Raw genomic sequence first — 6,304 nt, forward strand, 5'->3', positions numbered from 1 at the left:
TTGTTAGTATCCTCATATGACGATAATAGTGGGGGGGGGGGGGTTGTTCTGTTTTCCTCTGTTTTGCTCATTGTTTGGCTTTCAAAGAGGAGAGGAATATAGATGGTGTTGTATAAGTGTTGGCTTCCAAAGAACTTATCAAGCTATAGACACACTCAAACATTCTCCCACCTTGCAAAGAAGCCAACAATTTACACATTGCACATTCACTACTCTCAAGGAGCTTACAATCTAAGGTCCCTATCACACATAGTAGGTCAACTTAGGGAGGAGCCAATTAACCATCCAGCATGTCTTTGGAGTGTGGGCGGAAACCAGAGAGTTTTCTTGTGCTTGTGTGGGTTTCCTCTGGGTACTCCAGTTTCCTCCCACACTTAGGAAGGCTAAGTGTGGGAGGAAACCGGATTCGAACCAGTGCCTGGTTCGCAAGGCAGAAGCACTAACCACTACGCCACTGTGCTGCCCACAAACTTGCTTTATATGTACAGAAGCTCGAAATGGAACTCAAGCAGATGCATTTTTTTATTTTGGACAGAACGGGGAGGGGTTAAAGTGTCCAGATCCAATTTTATTTTTTTCCAGTTTTGGATAGAATGGGGAGGAATAGAACAACTGTTGTTTTTTATTGCTATCTCGGGTCCCGTTGACAACTAGACATGTGCGATTTGTGTCGTTCCGAATCAAAATTGCGATGAATTTTCCGAAATTCAGACATTTGGAATTTCTGAATCCCAATGCATCTGAATGTGTCCGAATCCAAATTTCCGTTTCTGGATTTTGGATCCCGTTGTTTAAAAACAAAACCAAATCTGACTTGTGACTTTTCTGGCCAATCAGATGTGTTTTTGGGTTTAATGCATCTGAATGGGTCTGAACACGAATTTCCATTACGGCAACATGGGAGCCATATACAGTATTATTTATATATATATATATATATATATATATATATATATATATATATATATATATATATATATATATATATATATATATATATATATATATATATATATACATATATACAAATACTAAAGCTAAGGCTCCTAGACCCGAATGGCTTTTCGGGATCCGAATTTCCGAATTGCATTCGTGAGCTCCTGAATGCCTTCGGAACTGAGAGCCTCAGCTTTAGTAATATATGTATATGGCTCCCAGACCTGAATGGCATTCTGGAGCTCCCGAATGCAGTTCGGAAAAACCGGATCCCGAATGCCATTTGGGTCTTGGAGATTCAGCTTTAGTATTAATACCTGTATATGGTTTTCTGTGGTGATCCCAGTGACCTTGGAGAGCGGTGTCTGCCCAGCTGGCCGAATGACTGGTACGCTAATGAATGCTGCTAAGCATCTATATGAGGGGAATGAGGTGCCTGCAGGGTAGGGGTCATGTCGCCATATTATCAGATTTGTTTGGCCGGCTTGACACTGATTGGCTGGGAAGCCGGCTTCCCGGCCAATCAGCATCGAGCCAGCCACACAGCACGGAACCAGCTTCCCGGCTCCATGTTTCCTTGCAACACTTGGTCAGAGGAAGTTCCAGTATCAGGAAAAGTATCTGAGCATTTGGGCGAGTACAAGTACTCGCCCAAATACTCGGTACCAGCACCGATACTAGTATCGGTATCAGTGCATCCCTAATGGTGATTGAACAATCCGAGTGTAATCACGCTAAACAGGGTCACAGCAGTATAAAGCACATTTTTAAGCAGAGGGGGAAAGTTCCATTCCTTCTTGTTCCAGAGACAGCATGAAAGCATTGAGAAAAGTTCTCCACTTTATATATAACAGAAAGTTTGGCTGGAGTTACGCTAAGTACACTAAGTAGCCTGTTGCACTCTTCAATGTAACTACAGTTTAAATGGAAATGTACTTATATTCTAAAGTGAAAGCATTGAGATGCTGACTTTGTTGAAAAAAAACCCCAATGACTGTAATCAAAGGTATCACATCCTCAGCCGAGAGAGGCAGTTATAATGGCCCAACAGTCATTGATTCCCTCTTGCAACAAATGTATTCAATCTAAATGTTTCAGCCTTTTTTATTTAATGGCTTCCAAAAAGAGTGAAAGGGAATCTTGGTTCTACTGATGGCTCTGAAAGCGACAAAAGGTGCCGCAGAAACCCTTCTGCCTTTCTGTGAGATGACATACGCCTTGAATTTAGCTTGAGGACCATCATAAATCTTGATTTGGAGTCACATGGTACCTTCTTTAGACAACTGCTCCAAGCAGATGCTGATGTGTTTAATGAAAATTGTTTTTTTTTGTTTTTTTTTATGGAACAGTGGTGACCGCTTTCGGGCATCCCACCAGCACTGACTCATCCATTGGCTAGCCTAAGAAAGCATTTGCGTCAGCCAAGTTGTTGATGACTTTCCTCGTGGCAAATAAACTCGTTTTTGTATTTCTTCACTTTAGTTTTAGTTTCCGGGCTTCTGAAAAGTGGAAGGACATTGATAGTGTGATGGGGCTTTTAAGAGATGTAAGGAAGCAGTAAGTAACCATTCTTGATAGAGGCACATTGATGACACTGATTGAATTCTGCTTGAAGACCACTTGCTGAAGGGTCACCTTCAAATGGTTTTGCAGGAGGTCCTCCTGGATGTGTACCCGTTCTTTTAGCTTTTTTAACTATAATTTTCCCGATGGCAGGGACATCTCCATTGTATCATTTGGACAGGAGATATCATTCCCCTGTTTTGGAACAGCTGGTAGTAGACATGTGCAATTCGTTTTGTTCCCGAATATCAAAATTCGGACGAACTGTCCGAAATTTGGACATTCGGACACATCTGAATTTCCGAATCCCAATGCATCCAAATGTGTCTGAATCCGAATTTCCGTTTCCAAATTTCGGATTCCGTCCGTAGTTTAAAAACGAAACTGAATCGGACATGTGACTTTTCTGGCCAATCAGATGTGTTTTCGTTACGGCAACATGAGAACCATGTACAGTATATGCAATGCTAAAGCTGAGGCTCCTAGGCCCAAATAGCATTCAGGATCTGAATTTCCCTATGGCATTGGGGAGCTCCCGAATGCCATTGGGGTCTGGGAACCTCAGCTTTAGTAATATATGTATATGGCTCCCAGACCCGAATGGCATTCGGGATCTGAATTCCCAAATTGCTTTTGGTTGCTCCTAAATGCCATTTGGGTCTGGGAGCCTCAGCTTTAGTACTATGGCTCCCAGACATTAGTAATATATGTATATGGCTCCCAGACCCGAATGGCATTCAGGAGCTCTCTAATGCAATTCGGAAATTCGGACTCCCGAATGCCATTCGGGTCGAGGAGCCTGAGCTTTAGTAATAATATCTGTATATGGTTTTCTGTGGTATTCACAACAAATTTTCGTAAACTCATCCGAAACTAACGAAATTCTGATTTAGTCCTAATCTGAAACTCGGACCGAATTGAATTTCAGATCTGAATCCCAAAATAACCGAATTGAACCGAATTTTTCCACAGTTTACATGTCTAGCTTGTAGCCTAGTACAAAGTGGGCAGGTGGCAACCAAGTTAGGACAATCCCATCCAGTATGCTTAAACGCATCTGCTGGCTAACCGTGAAGGGCAACATGGTTTGCCAAACTGTAGTTGACTTTCTTTTTATGACAAATACACTCAGTTTTATTTCCTCTCTCCCTCATTTATTATTTGTTTCCTGGCTTCTGTAGATTGAAAAGATATCAATGGTTTTTGATGTTGGCTCCGGAAAGACCTAGGGAGCTGTAACCAATCTTTCAAAAATGTTCCTGCCTCAAGCCACTGCGATGAGACCAGCTTTGAATTTAGCTTGAAGCCCACTACAAAGCTAGCTCTAGGGTCATGTTGTTCACTTTTATCAGATGGTTTCCCCAAGGTGCCTCTTGGATGGTTCACTGTGGTTTAGTTGTGCTTTTAAAGATTTTAAAAAAAAATTGTATGCTCTCATGAAATTAAATAATATCAAGAACACGAATATGTATATTGTTTTGATTATATCCAGCGTGATCTTCTGAAGCTCTTTTTTTTATCATATTAAGCTCTGAGTGCTGCCTTTGGGTTTCCAGATTATGTTCTTGGTAGACATAGAAGTTTGATTCCTGCAATGTCCATTGAAGCCTTTCCATTTGCGCAGAGTGTTCAGCTGTTAATTCATTAAAACATCTCCACCTAACCAGACGCTCAATGCTACGCAGCACAGTATTAATAAACCTAGTACCTTGTACCTGGCGTTCCTCTCTTAAATCTGAACTACAAGACGCAGATTAATCCAACTCTATATGCAGGAATACATCATTACATATATATTATATAATAGCAAGCAGTGTAAGTACCTGAGCTTGGCTTGGTATTGGCCTCTGTACAGCAGAGCTCAGCCTGGGAAAGGAAGAAACAGCACAAGTAGCCAATCCGATCGTGCTTATGTGTTTAGATGAAGCACTGAGATCTTGAGGAATGCTTAAAGGAGAACTATGGGGCTAAGTCTTTTCCCCATAGTTCTCCTTAGGGTAACGGTCGGACACAAACTAGCGTCCTCCCGTCACCCTAGGCTCAGTATACCGCGAGCTGTAGCTCGCGGTATACTGAGACGCCGCAGCTGAAGCGGATCCCAACAATTATGCCGGGATCCGCCCAGCTACGTGACTGACAGCTGGCTCTGCCTATCTAGAGACAGAGCCAGCTGTACCCGCCCCCTCCCCCGTCCGATCCGCCAGTCAGCGCTGGCGGATCAGAGCGGGGAGGGGGGAATCCAGCCCCTCCCCTGTCACGGCAGAGAGCCGTGACAGGATTGAGAGGTGAGCGAACGCCGGTATGTGTTCCCTCACCTCCCGATCTACTGAGCCGACCTGTGACAGTCTCATTGTCACAGGTCGGCTAGAACTGCATATGCAAGCCGGCTTCATGCTCCCTCGTCACAAGTGATGAGGGAGCATGGAGATGGCTTTCCGGACAATCAGGAAGCTGGACAGCGTGTAATGACGCGTTTCCCGGCTTCATGATTGGCAAGCTTTTTGACTAATCAGGAAGTCGGGCATTACACGGCGCCCGACTTCCTGGTTGGCCATGCCTCCATGCTTCCTCATCACCTGGTGACGAGGGAGCATGGAGACGACTTCCCAGCTAATCGGGAAGCCAGGTGGTGAGTCATTAGACGCCGCCTGGCTTCCTTAATGGGGCTAATATTATTATATTATTATATTAGCATGTGTTGTTGCATTTGCAACACTTACAAGGAACATGCCGATAGTAGGAAAGAGCAGAGTGGCAGATAGATAAGCTTATCAGCCTGCTGCTTCTCATTTCACGGTTCAGTCACAGGTTGGGGGAGGGACAAGGCATGCCAGTGTTACATAACTGCAACAGAGATCGGGATCCGCCCAGCTGTGTGAGTGACAGCTGGCTCTGCCTATCTAGAGGCAGAGCAATGCCTGGAGCTGAGCTTTAGGGAGTCTGAATCATGTTTAACAACCAGGATAGATTATGAATTATGATTATATAGAGAATAATAATCTGATTAGAGGAGAATGGAGCCAGAATAATTACATGAGATGTGACACTGATCTGTTTATGGTAGCTTGTGAGTATTTATTGACATTATAGTAAAACATAATGGTAAAAGCAATATTAATGTCTCATCTATGGAGGTAATTATTGGCAGACAATAGTTACGACCACCTGGAGGCCCCAGAATTACCTTTTAAAGCTGAACTCCGGGATCAGCATATATTGTCCTCATACAAGAGCCATGTGAGTGGAAACTTGGTGAGGTTTGTGTATTTCTTCCAGATCTGTGCAGTAATCCAGTGTGAGGAGCTTCCTGTAATAAAGACTGGTCACTGCTGTTCTCCCTCCTTGTGCAGGGTGACCGGTCTTGTCTCTGCCCCCTCCTGTAATAAAGACCGTTCACTGCCGCTCTCTCTCCTTGTGCAGGGTGACCGGTGTTGTCTCCGCCCCTTCCTGCAATAAAGATCAATCACTGCTGCTCTCGCCTTGTAGCTCCGACCCCTCTTGTAGTTTTATGAGGCAGCCTGTAGTGGGTGGGGCCTCGTAGATCCACATTGAGCCATCCTCATCCCACTGCAGGAATCAGAATTAACGAGTGGAAATAAGCTAATCCTAGAATATTATGTTGTACTGTTGTCAACAGTATGGATTGTAATGTTGTATTAACTAGCTAGGCAGGGGGTATTCAAGGTTATACAGTATATGGAGGTATAAGGGAAATGTTTTAGAATAACCTAACTTTTACATTTACATGTGAAAAATTATTCAAACATTTTTAAATGCTCTTATGTTATTTGAGATTCATATATAT

At 43.4% G+C, this 6,304-nt stretch overlaps 1 protein-coding gene across 13 annotated transcripts in view; it reads left to right on the forward strand.

Annotated features, from left to right (window-relative positions):
* The window catches only part of CELF4 (CUGBP, Elav-like family member 4), a 965,736-nt gene that overhangs the window by 734,446 nt on the left and 224,986 nt on the right, over window positions 1-6,304 (forward strand). The window lies entirely within an intron of this gene.

Source organism: Nanorana parkeri, unplaced genomic scaffold (genome assembly GCF_000935625.1).
Source record: "Nanorana parkeri isolate BGI_ZX_2015 unplaced genomic scaffold, ASM93562v1 scaffold58, whole genome shotgun sequence".
In the NCBI taxonomy this organism is placed as follows: Eukaryota; Metazoa; Chordata; class Amphibia; order Anura; family Dicroglossidae; genus Nanorana; species Nanorana parkeri.